The 15,596-nt window shown below is 51.9% G+C and overlaps 1 protein-coding gene across 8 annotated transcripts in view; it reads left to right on the top strand.

Annotated features, from left to right (window-relative positions):
* The window catches only part of CRTC1 (CREB regulated transcription coactivator 1), a 1,230,699-nt gene that overhangs the window by 70,137 nt on the left and 1,144,966 nt on the right, over nucleotides 1–15,596 (top strand). The window lies entirely within an intron of this gene.

The raw sequence follows: 15,596 nt of genomic DNA on the forward strand, positions 1-15,596 counted from the left end.
GACAGTCATGGCTTAAGTGTACCTACTTCAGGCCAGAAGTACAATACAAAGTTTTAGATATGCCCTTTGAGGGAGACCTTCTTTTCGGTGAGAAGGCGGACGAAGCCCTAAAGGGAATGAAAGAGGACTCGGACACGGCACGTTCATTGGGTGCCCTACAGAGTGGCAGAAACTACAAATCTTTTCGTCCCTTTAGAGGGGCTTCAGGTAATTCAAGATTCTCTGCATCCGGAGACAGATCCTTTGGCAGATCAGCTTACCCCTCCCAGGGATACAGACGTGCCTCCCAAAAGGCAAACCGTCGCCGGAACTTCCAGACTTCCAGAAAAAGACCATCATATCCGTCGTCGTCGAGAGACAAGCAAAATAAAGATCAGCAGTGACATACAACACACCGTTCTGGGGGGAAGAGTTTCAGCATATGTCGACGAATGGGAACGAATAACGACGGATCAATGGGTGCTGGATACTATAAGAAACGGACACTCTCTACAATTCAAACACAGCCCTCCGCAAATTCCACCTGCGTTCACCGCTCATTCCCATCTGAAGATACTGCAACAAGAGGTAACACTCATGTTAGCAAAGGGCGTGATAGAATTAGTTCCAACATCACAGAGAGGTCAAGGAGTCTACTCAAGATATTTCGTCGTAAAAAAGCCGAACGGCAAATGGCGTCCCATTTTAGACTTACGCGATCTCAACAAATCTTTGAAGAGCCTAAAATTCAAGATGCTCACTCTGCAGGAAGTGATCCGCGCCGTTCAAGAGGGGGATTTTCCAGCGTCCCTGGATTTACAGGACGCGTATTTCCATATTCCAATGTGTCGGAAACACAGGAAATTCCTAAGATTTGTAATAGGGCGGACTCACTACCAATTCACGGTTCTTCCGTTTGGGCTCAAGACCTCCCCCAGAACGTTCACGAAATGCCTGGCTCCAGTAGCGGCCTGGCTAAGGAAGCAAGGCCACCATGTATACCCATACCTCGACGACTGGCTGGTAAGGGGATCCTCCCCAGCGTCGACCAACACAAGTTTACAAGCCACCATGCAGCTTCTACAACAGCTGGGATTCGCCATAAACTTCGAAAAATCCTCTCTGCAGCCATCGTGATCGCTGGTATTCCTGGGGGCACAGTTCGAGACCCATTTAGGGCTAGTGAAACCTTCTCTCGACAGAACCTCAAGACTCAATCAACAAGCATGTCGACTACGGCGATACACCAAGATCTCAGTGAGAAAATATGTTTCGGTCCTAGGGGCCATGGCATCCTGCATCCATCTGGTGGAAAACTGTCGCCTATTCATGAGGCCTGTCCAGGAATTCCTTCGGACCGATGGACGCAGGCTCAAGGATCGTGGTCAGACAAGATAACCATCGACGACGACAAGCTGCTTCGGACCCTTCAGTGGTGGCAGAGTTTCCACAATCTGAACAACGGCGTACCCCTACAGGAGCCGGAGTTTCAGCGAACCATAGTCACGGATGCGTCCCTAACCGGATGGGGAGCTCACATGGGAGCTCTCCAAACGCAGGGTCGCTGGTCTCCAACGGAGTCACTCCTACACATAAACGTGTTAGAACTCAGAGCAGTACGATGGGCCTTGAAGGCATTCCTACCACACATCAAGGGCTCGCGAGTACGAATACTGACCGACAATACAACGGCCATGTTTTATCTGAGGAAACAAGGAGGGACGCGATCAAGAACTCTTTCCATAGAAGCCCAGAAAACATGGCATTGGGCATTAAAGCACGAAATTTCCATCGTGGCTCATCACCTTCCAGGAGTGAGGAACTCCCAAGCAGACTCCCTCAGCAGAAGCATGGCCCAAATACACGAGTGGGAAATGGACACAGTTCACCTGATGAGTGTTCCAGAAATGGGGTCACCCCCCTCTGGACGCCTTCGCGACCAAAGACAACAAGAAATGCGAGCAATTTGCAAGCAGATGGCCTCAAGAGGGTTCCATGGGGGAGGCATTCTCCTTCCCATGGACGGACATGTTCCTTTATGCTTTTCCCCCGTTCCCCTCATACGGAGGACAATTCAGTGGATACGCAGATACAATTGCCGGGTAATTCTAGTGGCACCACACTGGCCGAGGCAACCGTGGTTCTCCGACCTGCTTCACCTGTCGCTGGAACATCCCATAGCATTTCCGAGAGTCCCGAACCTACTATCCCGGGACAAAGGCACGGTGTGGCATCACGACCCGGACAGTCTCAACCTTGCAGCCTGGCTCCTGACTTTTCGGAGTTCGGTGCTTTAAACGTTGCGGAGGATTGCCAAAAAATTCTGCAGGCGGCCCGAGCCCCTTCTACAAATAAATCTTACTCCTATAAGTGGCGGAGGTTCTGTGAATGGTGTCGAGGACAACAAGGCCTACAACCGTTGTTGGTGACGCCGGAACAAGTTCTACCTTACCTGCTCCTCTTGGCGGAGAGGGGGTTATCCTTCACATCGATAAAGGTGCACCTGGTGGCCATCTCAAGGTTCACGAGGAAGAGGCAGTCTCCTCTATTTAGCGACACACTTGTGAAACACTTCATGAGGGGTTTATTTCGAATTTTTCCCCCGGTAAAACGTTTCCCCCCAACTTGGAGTCTCAACACCTTGTTGGCAGGCTTAATGAAACCGCCTTTTGAGCCTATGGCCACGTCCGACATAAAATCCATATCGTGGAAGCTGGCATTCTTGATTGCGATCACATCAGCTAGGAGAATCTCGGAACTGCAAGCGCTGGTCGTAGACCCGCCATACCTAAGATTCTTTAAGGACAAAGTGGTCCTGGCAACTAATCCTACGTTCGTCCCAAAAGTTCCGACAGTGTATCACAAACACTCGCCCATTGTTCTCCCTACTTTCTTCGCGACACCATCATCGACAGCAGAAAAAGCTCTTCATACCCTGGACGTTAAGAGGGCTCTGAAATTTTACCTACATCGTACACAGGAACTCAGGTCTACTCGACAACTGTTCATCGCATATGGTCCGTCGACGAGAGGAAAAGTAATCTCTAAACAGGGATTGGCTCGATGGGTCTCATCGACGATGGAGTTTTGTCACTCCAAGGCCGGAAGGCCACTGCAAGGACATCCTAGAGCCCATTCTACAAGATCAATGTCCTCCTCAGCAGCTTTATGGGCAGGAATTCCGCTGACGGACATATGCCAGGCTGCGGCATGGTCAGTGCCCCACACGTTTACCCGCCACTACTGCCTTGCCAGGCAGCATGCGGACGAGGTGCAGATGGGAAGAGCTGTCCTGCGCCATCTGTTTCAGTAAGGTAAGCTCCACGCTGTGGAGAATCTGTTTTCTACCTTTTTGATGACAGTACACTTTATGTGGGTAAGGTTATATGAGTTAACTTATTCCCACTGTACATATGCATTGTGTAGTATGGTGAGGGTATATTACATTACATTCTCACCGCCGTCTCAAGTGTTACTGCTATACAATCTATTCTAAGCATGTGAATCCATGAAAGATCCAATGCTGGAGAAGGGAATAGTTTCTTACCTGTAACTCCATTTCTCCAGCATTGGTATCTTTTATGGATTCACATGCGCCCGCCAAACCTCCCCGGAATGCAATGTATTTGATTGATAAGTTTAACCCTTCCTACTTTGGAGGGGCCGAAATCTGAAGGGGAACCGCGGGGGCGGGCCTCTTATCCTGGGACGGCCTACGGAGCATGCGTAGGCGGGTCCTAAAAGGACGTAGATCGGACACAAAAGTGTCAAGTTTTCCTATAGGAAAAGGCTATATATGTGTACCGAGGGGTCCCAGTCTGACGACGGGGAATATTCTAAGCATGTGAATCCATGAAAGATACCAATGCTGGAGAAATGGAGTTACAGGTAAGAAACTATTCCCTTCGCCTCTTTAAGATTTCATTGGCCAAGTGCAGGTTGTACTCTTCCGGTGGGATGTGACATACAACAGAAGAATTAAAACAGTAATAATACTGGTCCACCAAAAATAAAAGAATTTTCCTTACAAAGTTCTATTTAAGTTTATTTGATTAACTAAAAGTATGCGCAACTAATAAGCCAACCAGCAGAATATGCAGACTTTGGAATCAAACGGCAAAGTCAGTTTAACGAGGAGGGTCTTTAAAAAGCAAAGTGGCAGGCTCTTGGGGCTATAGGGCCCTTTAACGGAGGCCAGTTGAAAAGAAACACTTAAAATACCTTTTTAGGCTTGTTCTTGGTTCTCAAAAGCATCATGCAAGGCTCCTAGGTGGCTTACAATGGGCTGAGTTGACATTGACAGCGAGACAGTCCAGCGATGCAGTGATTGACTTGAATTGGGTGAAGAACATGCATGCGATGGTCAAGTCAGTGTCTTGAATTGGCCAAATGACTTGGAAAAAGCCCAACTATGCGTGTCTTCATTGGCGATCGCCTCAGTCAGCAACTCGATGACTCATCAGAATGAAAAGCAATACTTGTCAAAGGCAGCTCGATGTGCTTGCATAATCTTAAAAGCGTTCCAGTGAACTCTAAGGCAGGCCAGAGATGGAAAACCTGGACCATACATGTTCCTTTACTTTTGGTTGCTGGGGAGTCTCTGTTTAGGGTCTCACAGGGCTAAGTTCTTGATCTCAAAAGCCATAAAGCTTTTCAGCGATTACTTGCAGGAGCTGTCCTCTCCAGTGACCCTGGGTTCCAGTGGTATTGTCATCCAAATGTTCCTTTTTGATGGGTGAAGGACTAGTCTTTATTCCATATAAGGACATTTAGCTTCACCTCTATGGTAGAGGACTTTGGTGCATACTATACCGCCAATAAGATCTTTCTGTAGTCAGGATGAATCCATCAAGGGAGTGTTCTCACCCATTTATATCTGTCACAGTGGATTCGTCAATTTCAAGATTTCTAGAAGGGTCCAATCCTGGCTGTTGTGATGGGTCAAGAACTTTCCACTTGAAGCTCTGCCTTTTTTATATTTGTATAACTCACAGGGTGCCTTGTCTGCAGGAAGAGAAGAGGGTGCAAGTGATGTGTGGGAGTCCTGGGCGATTCACATGGTTGGACCCATATTTAGATTGGTGGTACTCTTGTGTCTACTCTAACTCCCCGTCCCCGCCAACACCCCCAGATGACCTGAATCAAAGTCTTTAGTAATTACCACCATTTTATATAATTTGTCCTGGCAGATGTTGTCCCTTGAAGCATGGACATCTCCCTACCCCCCCCCCCCCCCCAGGGCAGATGCTGCCTTCCTGGAAGGTGACAAGTATTTTCCAGGAAGAATTTTGGTCCGTTATAGGTGAAACTCCATTTCGGTGAATTTCTATTCCTCCTAATTGGTCCGCTGAGAAGGTGCTATATTTTTGCTACTTAAGTAAATGGTGTAATGAACATGTGACCTGGCCTGGTGACACGTGTAAAGTTTGACAGCTGTTGCAAGTGGATGAAGGCCACGTGAGCGCTACCCCACCTACCTGTCAATCACAGCTGACCTGTTGGTGTTGTCTTGTTTCGCTGCTCTCCAACCCCACACTTGAGCAGCCTTTCTTTCGCAGTTTAGGCAACTGGTGCAAGTGAATCTAGGACATTTGACCTTTTCTCCACCCACCTGCCTAATCCTACCCCTTGCTTTCCTCAAATGGTAGATCACACAGCGTCTCTCACCCAGACATCTGGAGAATAGGGCAAGTCCTGTTTGGACAGGAGGACCCAGGAACCTAACCTCTGCTCCTCCAGCATCGGGTAAGCTCCCTTGAATATGTGTTCTCCCATCTCTCCGAGAATCCCATCCTCCTTCATCACCAACCACAAGGTCCACCAGCAACATCGTGAACGCTACATTGCAGTTCTCCAGCATGGGGTCTGGCATGGATTCACATGCTCGTGAATATAAGAATATTCCCCGTCGTCAGGCTGGGAATCCTCAGTAAAGAAAAAATCAGTATCAGTTTCGTTTCTTATCTGTCTTTCTTAGTAACCAATCACTGGTCTCTGGGTCATACTGCCCCCAGCCAATGACTGCCCTCTCCACGTGCCCCGCCCCTGGCAGCCATCCTCAGAATTTTACTGCACGTTCAAGTATTGGGAGTCCTCGTGCTATAGCTCTCGAGCTTTTACTGCGTTTTGCGCTTTTTCAAAGAGATTTATCTAATTTTCGGTTTAATCGAGCCTCAAGCTCCACAGTTTCTACTTCCGATCAACGGGGACCCGTTTCAGATTTATCTACGCCCCCCAAGGGTGAAGTTTTCGTCGAGTTACGCTTCTTGGAGGATTCCAGAAGTTTGAGGCCTACCTCGTGGACGAGAAGAACCTGGCCCAGGAGAAGGGAAGCTCGACTCCCGGCAAACTGTTAAGGATCTGCCCTGGATGCAACCTACAAAATGTGTTCAAGGAAGACAAGCATTCGAAATGCCTTTACTGCCTCCGTGAGGACAAAACGCATGTGGAGAAGGACTATGCGTTTTGCATGAACATGTCGGATCGGACTGAGGGATCGCCGGACCCGCCTCTCCAACTGGCTGGAAGGCAAGAGCCCAGCAGGTGATAAGAAGTCTGAGTGGTCTTCTAAGTCCTGTGAGGGTGCCATGGCGAGGGGGGCCCAACAGAAGGCAAAGTACTGCGAGTCCATGGGCACCGGGAGCGCCGAACGGTCGGGCTCCTCTGCTGCCAGGCAGGGCGCACCTTCACCGACGCCATCAACCGCGAGCCAACGCTCTGATTCGGGGAAGAGAAAATCCGAGCACCCGGCTAAGCTTCTGGAGAGGCCCCGGTCGATCTCGAAGGAACCGGCTGAGGGGGAGCGAGGCAGTGACCCTCCCCCCTAAGGTGAAGGCCTCATGCGCGCCCAAGGCGGCGAAGGTCTTCATCTACCCGGCTAAGGCCTCTATCGAGGGAGTCGCTGCGGCCCTGGCAAAGCCTGTGGAGGCTATCCCAGTGGATGCGACCTCGGGGCCCAGAGTTTCCCTGCCTCCGCGGAGGGAATCCTCTTTTAAGCCCATCGAGAAGACCCCCGTGGAAAAAGGGGGGTGGGGGGGCGGTGACAGTTACCGACAGACACAACCTCCGAGGAGGAACTGGTTGAGAATTTGGAAGAGGCCCAGCCCCACGGGAGGGATCCCAAGGAGGGGGATGACGAGAGCGAGGGTGGCAACGACTACGAGGTTCCCGTGGAGGAACAACCGTTACTCCCGGCACACCCGTCGCAACCCGAGCCTCAGTACAACTCGGCGGCCATTTTGACGGCAATCCAAGCCTTATGCACGGAGATAAGGACGAGACTGCCCTTACCCCCGATGGACGGCCCAGCTGTACCGGTTCCGTCGGGGAAGCCCTCCGAACAAGAGGAGAATTCATCCAGTGCCCCTTCAGCCCTCTCGGCCTTTGTCACCTTCCCCGATCCCAAAGGACGACACAGGAACGCACACGGCCACGACTGGGACGGATGACTACGTCGGTGACGACGGGATGGCCTCCCGTCTCCGATTCCTCCGGCGTCCCCGCCCGACGAGATTGGCTCTTTCCACGCCATGATTGCCAGGGCATCTGAGCTTTTTCAGCTCTTCCCTGAGGCGGAGAGGGAATGTTTCCTCTATCAATGGCGCAAGGCTAAGAGGAAGATGGTCCTCGCGGTGCCGTTGCTGGATGACATCTGGGACGAGGGACTTGCCCTCCTCAAGAACCCGTCCACGAGACCTGCCAAGAGGGACCGGTACGAGAAGAAGTACTGGGTCCCCGACGCCGCCCCGTTGTGCCTTAAGGCGCAGCCGACCCCCGGATTCGGTCGTCTCAGCAGCGGCCAAGAAGAAAGCGTTGGGGGGGGGGGGCGCAGCGGATTCATCCTCAACTTCCCCACCGGACGGCGAGCGAAAGAAGCTGGACGCCGTGGAACGACTGTCATCTCGGCGGCGACGACGATTAAAGCGGCCAGCGCTCTTGCGATTGTGGCCCGCTATGACAGGGAATTGTGGTACAAGATCGCCCCCCTGTGGACTTCCTCCCAGAGGGCAGAGGCCCTGGCGATCCTACAGGAGGGTGAGGTGGCGTCGGACCACGCCATAACTGTGGCCACGGACATTGCCGACACCGGTTTCTGCCAGTTGGGCAACGGCATTTGCCTTAGACGGCGGGGGTGGCTCAAGGTGACAGATTTCCTCCAGGACGTGCAAGCCAAGGTTTTGGACATGCCCTTCGATGGGAACAATCTGTTTGGAAAGACTGTGGATGAGTCGCTGCAGGCCATCAAGACCGACACGGAGACGGCTCAGGCCTTGGGAGTTGCTGCCGCCCTTTCGGAACTCCGGAGGCAAGCAAGGTACCTCCAAAGGATTCGGCGGCGGCTCCTCGACCTACCGTCAGGCGGCCCGCTCCTAGTCACAAGAAGCCTACAGGGGACGAGGCAAGTCAGGTGGATCTGGCCGTCGTCGCCAGGGAGGCCAAGGCGGCAAGGCTGCTTCCAAGCAAGACGGAACCGGGCGTCGCGTCGGGCCCCCACTGAAGCACCCCAGTGGGAGGCCGGCTGACCAGGTTCGTCAGCGTGTGGGAGTCCATCTCCACCGACCGTTGGGTGCTGGATGCCCTGGCCCACAGACACTCTGGAATTTCTAAAGAAGTGCCCCCGAATTCCTCCCGTGGCCAGGAAGGAAAACCACATCCCTCAACTGCTGTGAGAGGTAAAGGCGATGCTCAAGAAAGGAGCCATCGAGCTCGTCCCAAAGATACTCCGGGGCTCCGGAGTATACTCAAGATACTTCCTCGTCAGAAAGAAGACAGGAGGTTGGCGTCCCATCCTGGACTTGCGTCGGCTAAACAAATACATCAAGGCGCAGAAGTTCCGGATGGTCACCCTCCAGCATGTGCTGGGCCAGCTGGAGGAAGGCGACTTCCTATCGTCGTATTTGGAGGATGCGTACTTTCACATCCTAAAAGGACACCGAAAGTTTCTCAGGTTCGTAGTCCAAGGACGGCACTACCAGTTCAAGGCCCTCCCATTCGGATTGAAGTCGGCGCCCAGGGGGTTCACCAAGTGCCTAGCACCAGTGGCGGCATGGCTGCGCCTGCAGGGGATCCACGTCTACCCCTACCTGGATGACTGGCTCATCCGAGCACGGACAAGTGAACTCGCCGTCGAACACATAGCAAAGACTGTCCGGCTGCTCACGGACCTGGGATTCTCCATCAACTTCCCCAAATCCCACCTGGTTCCGTTGCAGGTCGCGCTGTTTCTGGTAGCCAAGCTCGATACAGTAGCGTGGTTGGCCTCGCCGTCGGAGGAAAGAACGCAGGCCATCCTGGGCAAGGTACAGCATCTGCTGGCCACGGACGTGGCCAGAGTGAGGTCCATCATGTCCCTTCTTGGGATGACGTCCTCTTGCATCTATCTGGTGCGCCTTTGCAGGCTTCGGATGCATCCTCTGCAGGAGTTCCTCGACGCCCGTTGGACGCAAGCGACTGACAGCTTTGAGGACAAGATCTCGCTCAACGAAGTATTCCGCCAAGCAATTTGCTGGTGGGGCACCCGCACGCATCTCGCTGCGGGCACGGACTTTCAGACCCCAGCATACCAGGTGACGACCGATGCCTCCCTGGAGGGGTGGGGAGTGCACACCGGAGATCATCACAAGAGAGGCCTGTGGCTCCCGGAGGAGAGGCCGCTCCACATCAACATACTGGAGCTCCGAGCAGTGTTCTGGGCCCTCAAGTCATTCCTCCCGTCCCTCAAGGGCAAGGTGGTGAGGATCTTCACCGACAACACCACCACGATGTTCTACATCCGGAAGCAGGGAGGAACCAGATCCCCAGCCCTGACTAAGGAAACCCAGGATCTGTGGCACTGGGCCGTTGTCCAGGGGATGTTTCTGTTGCCTTTTCATCTAGCGGGGATAAACACCATCGCCGACTCACTAAGCAGGGAGCTGCGCTCGTGTCACGAGTGGGAACTACGCCAGGATCAAGTGGATCAACTCTTCCGGCGATTGGGCAAACCCCACATCGACCTGTTCGCAACGGCGACGAACTCCAAGTGCCAGAGGTTCGCCAGCAGGTTCCCTCAGCCGAGGAGCATGGGCGATGCTTTCTCGTTCCGCTGGGACGGCCTGTTCCTGTATGCGTTGCTGCTCAGGCTCATCAACCAACTCAAGAGGTCCCGGTGCAGGATGATCCTCGTCACACCGAGGTGGCCGAGACATATATGATTCCCAGACCTTCTGGACTTGTCAGCGTCCTCACCAGTCAAACTGTCGATGGACGCAGATCTTCTCTACAGAGAAGGAGGCGCCATTCTTCATCATGACACAGAGTCGCTGAACTTGCAGGCCTGGCTCCTGCAGCACTAGAGTTTGGAGGGTACGATATCCCAGCTGACTGCAGAGAGGTTCAAAGGCCAGGGCGTCCTCAACTCTCAAGTGCTACGGACACAAGTGGAAGAGGTTCTCTGTCTGGTGCCGTGCACAGAAGATTAACCCTCTACGGATTACAGCCCCTCAAGTGCTACCGTACTTACTTACTGTCGCTGGCCAAAGCTGGACTAGCTCACGCTTCCATCAAGATACATCTGGCGGCGATTTCCCGATGCACCCTGTGGTCTCATCGCCTGGTGAAGGAGTTTATGAAAGGACTGTTCCGATCGTTCCTGCCGGTGAAGGCTCCAGCCCCGGTGTGGGAGCTCAACATGGTACTGACCAGGCTCATGGGCCCGCCATTCGAGCCCTTGCATTCGGCTCTGTTGAAGTTCCTGTCGTGGAAGACAGCGTTCCTTGTGGCCATCACCTCTGCACGACGCGTGGGAGAGATTCAGGCCCTTTCCTGCAAGCCTCCATACTTGACTTTCCACGAGACGAGGGTGGTGCTGAGGACGCACCCCTCCTTCATGCCCAAGGTGCCGTCGGACTTCCATCTCAACGAGCCCTTGGTGTTACCGGTCTTTTTCCAGTCGCCTTCGTCGCCGGCCGAGAGGACTTTGCACTCGCTGGATGTAGCTAGAGCGCTGAAGTTCTACGTGGATCGAACAAAGAGTTTTCGGAAGACATCAGTTATTTGTAAACTTTGGACCTGTGAACCAAGGGAAAGCTCTCTTGAAGGCTTCCATTTCCAGATGGCTCTCCGGCTGCATCATGCACTGTCATCGGTTGGCAAACCGACCGTTGCCTGGCCGTCCGATAGCCCATTTGACCAGAGTGATCGCTGCTACCACGGCATTCTTGTCTGGTGTGCCCCTGCTAGACATCTGCAGGGCTGCTACGTGGAGGTCGACGCACCCCTTCACAAGAGGCTACTGCGTCGACCGGGATTCCAGGGAGGAGTCGAGTCAGCCAGGCAGTGCTGCGCAACCTGTTAGCTTAAGGTGAGCCTGGTGAGGAGGTAAGAGATGCTTGATGTTGAGTTTTATGTAATGCTTAATGTTGAGCCTGTTGCCACCTCCTGTGGTTGTGCATGCGTGTACTGCTATGTATTCTCTTATTCATGAGCATGTGAATCCATGCCAGACCCCATGCTGGAGAAGGAACACGTTACTTACCTGTAACTGTTGTTCTCCAGCATGGGTCTGGCATGGATTCACATGCGAACCCTCCCTCCTTACCCTCTGCGGCTCTTCACTTGGTCATACTGCCACTTTACGTGCTACCAAATCTGAGGATGGCTACCAAATCTAAGGATGGCTGCCAGGGGCGGGGCTTGGGAAGAGGGCAGTCATTGGCTGGGGGCAGTATGACCCAGAGACCAGTGATTGGTTTCTACTAAGAAAGACAGATCAGAAATGAAACTGATACTGATTTTTTTTTTTTTTTTTTTAACCGAGGATTCCCAGCCTGACGGGGAATATTCTTATATTCATGAGCATGTGAATCCATGCCAGACCCATGCTGGAGAACAGTTACAGGTAAGTAACTTGTTCCTAATCCCAACTGTGTTACCATAGACCATATTGGCATACTCGTCATCCACCACTATATGAAAACTGGTGCACACCAGTGTCTACTCAGCAATTGAATATGCAGTAGACCTTGAGACCCGGGTGACCTCAAACCACACCCTAAACATCCTAATCACAAAGCTCTACAACATTCTACCATCCAAACAAAATGAACAAAGGCCACACTATCATTCACAAGTCATCATGGCCATGCACCCAACTAGATGTTGCCACCATCGACTCTTTCAAAAACCTCTAGTGCCACTTCCAGTTCTTCCCCAATGGACGGTCACCTTCCACCTAATCCATCTGCAGACCACCCAACCACCTCCATCAGACGTCATGAACTTGGTAACCACCATCATCATCATCTTGGGCAACTTCCTGGCAACCCAGCAACAAGTCCATGAAGAAAGTTCTCCATTGCCTTCTCGACCCTTTGAACCTCACACACCACAAAAGACCCAATACACAGGAAAGGTAGTATCCATGAAATCATTGCCCTGCCCACACTGTGCTACTTCTCTCCAATCCTGCTCCCCTGGTCGGACCACCTGGCTATCCCCTTTGACATTAGTCCCACCACCCCACCCAGTCAAGCACACTAATTGGAAACACAACAGACAGGCCTTCGATCATTTAAGAACTTCCCAGTGGAAGATCTTGCAAAAGCCCTTGCCGACCTCCTCCGCACATGGGTGCTCTATCAGGCATGCAACTCTGCAAGGGTGGCATTTTGTTTTTGGTGAACAAACAACTGTCCTGCCCACGTGAAAACCACACACCACACTCTAAGACATAAACCTTATGAACCCTGGTACACTCAACAACTCTGCATCCATACAATCAGAAAACGCAGACTTGTCGACATTCCTGCAGCGCATCAGATCTTGCCCTTCTCCAGAAACTCCTTGAAGATGGCTGATTACCACTGCTGAGGCCAACTACATTCATAACACCATATACAAGGCCAACAACACCATAGACCAGGCCCACAACTGAAGCTGAACCCACTTCACAGCCATGAAGCAGTCCATCAACCCTTTCCCTTACCTACCCATACCGTTCCCCATCAATAATCCACTGCAACAGCTTTCTTTTGTCAACAAGATCAGCATGATTCACCATTACATTAACACCAACGCCACAACTGACAGCACATCACATATCTCGCAAAACCACTACTTCAGGACCCTCACTATGGAAGACTCGACTGTCGCTCTAACCTCCATCAATGCCATCCTTCTTACTGCCTTACTCGATACCTATTCAACTGAAGCACACTTCCCTTACCTTACAATCCTCAACAGCTTTCTCACTGCAGGCACCTTCCCCTCAACCCTCCAGATCCAGCAAATCTTCCTACTTTTCAAAAAACCTCACTGGACCCGGGTGACCTCTGCAACTACTGCCACATATCCCATCCACCTTTCCTAGGTAAGATCTTTGAGAAAACAGTAACCACCCAATACATCAATGCCAACAACCTCCTTCAGCCCTGCCAATGTGACTTGGCCTCCTAGTGCTCAACCGCTCAGCCACATTCCACACAGTAGACAACTGGACATTCACCTACATTCTATATTGCCGCATGGGATATCTGGACTCCACCCCCCTCAGCTGTCTCAAATCCTACCTCACCAACAGTCAGAAATTCATCCAAATGGATTCCTTTCAGATCAACCTTACCCCATCATCTGTTGAGTTCCGTAATGATTGTTCCTCTGCCCCCTTGAGCTTCAACCTTTTTATATGAAACTGCTCTGAACCACTCTGGCTCCGCACTAAATCCACATCCACCAATAAGCAGATGGCCCACAGCTCTACCTCAAGATCTCCTCCGTCAGAGAGATCCACAAGCTCCAGGCTTTCCTCACATTGATCCAGTCCTCGAGGTGCCATGCTCGCCTGAAGCTCAACCCCTCAGACGTATTCCTACTGCTAACCAACAATGCCCAGACCTGGCTCTCTGCTGCAAACCTCGATGGCTTCAGATGCCAGCTGACTACCTGTGCCAATTACCTTGGGTTTTACATCAGACATATTTCCTTCAAAGGGGCACATAGCAAGGAAGACAAAGGCTTGGTACCAACTTTCCCTGATATGGGAACTGCCCATCATCCCAGCAAACCACTTCACATCTGCTGTCCAAGCTTTGGTCCTCTCACACCTGGATTGCAGCAGTGTCCTCTGGGAAGGCCTTCTGGCGACCCTGGCACCCTTGAGATGTGACCTACATGCTGCAGTTCAAATAATCTGAGGACTCTGAAAACTCAACCACATCACCCAGACCCTTACCTAATTGCACTGGCTCCTGCTGCAAGCATGTATCCCCTTCGAATCCAGTCCCAAAGCTACCTTGCTGAGAAGCTCCACTTTTGGAGGCCTATGATTCACCAGATCCGGGACATTAGCATACTTGAGTTCCACAGGTGCCGGAAGCAAAGAACCCCCTGCACTGCCGGCCTCCGCTGCCATTCGACCAATGAAACAAGTATCGGGCACATTCACACCTTCCTCCTCCCAACCCAGCCTTAAACTCTCCCTCTCACTCTGTATTTGCTAATCTGCACTTCTTCATCGCTAATACCCTCGACTGGCTTGCCCCTGTCATGAGGACTCCCCTAAAACCTGCCTCCAAGTGCAATGGCTGGTATGACTGTGATCTAGCATCTCTGAAATGTAAGTGCAGAATTGCTGAACAAAAGTGGCAGACCTTGGGTTCATCCTCTGACAAACTGATCTGTCCCCTGCTCCAAAGGCAATCCAATGTCTCTACCTGCTCCAAGAAGAGGACCCACTTCTAGGCTTGCATCTCTGGAGCCACGAACAACACAGCGGAACGTTTCAAAATCTGCAAGGAACTCGCCCATCCAACTACAGTCTCCACCTCTTTCCTTCTTAGGCTTTCTGTACCACCTTGGCCTCCCATTTCACATCTAAAACTCAGGACATTCCGTCTTCACTCTTCTCCATCCCCGGCCCGCCCCCATTCCCCCATCTCCACTCTTGCTCCAAACAGGTGCTCCCCTGCTCTTCTAGAACCATTAAGGACAAACCTCTCTCTCGCCCCGGCTCTTGCCTACTTCTGTAGCCATGCCTTTGCCACTGGCTCTTTCATATCTTGGACCTTGCCCAGAAAGCCCATTTCCAGCTTCACCTCCTCTGAGGCATTCCTTCCTTCCCCCAGAAGCTCAATGTCTCAAGAGCTCTGGTACTCACCAGGCTGGACTACTGCATCAGCATCTTCCTCAATCTCCCCATTTCCACCCTGCACTCCCCTACAGCTAATCCAGAATAGGGCTGCAAAACCTATCCTTGGTCTTAAGCCCAGGGGCCGTATCTCTCTGATTTGGGGTTGTTTTTACTGAGGTGGAAATGTTCGAGGGAGAAGCGACCGAAGATTATTTGTTCTAAATAATTATTGGTCTTTTCTCCCCTGGAAATCCCCACACTCCCCCACCGCCTTACTTAACTTGCATTCCGTCTCGCTGTGTCCCTGCGACACCTGTTTGCTTTCACTTCTGTGATCGGGACACTGGTGGCGCCGCAGGGTCCTTTTATTTTTTTATTTTATTATTTTTTTTCTTTCTCTTTGGGTCAGCAGCTTTTATTTTCTTGGGACTGCAGGACAGCTGCAGAGGACACCACCGCAGCCCTAGCCCGAATCCAAATGACCTACCCAACCAAAAGTCGACCTTTTAGA

The sequence above is a fragment of the Ambystoma mexicanum genome, chromosome 1p, assembly GCF_040938575.1.
Source record: "Ambystoma mexicanum isolate Mex_15411 chromosome 1p, UKY_AmexF1_1, whole genome shotgun sequence".
Lineage (NCBI taxonomy): Eukaryota > Metazoa > Chordata > Amphibia > Caudata > Ambystomatidae > Ambystoma > Ambystoma mexicanum.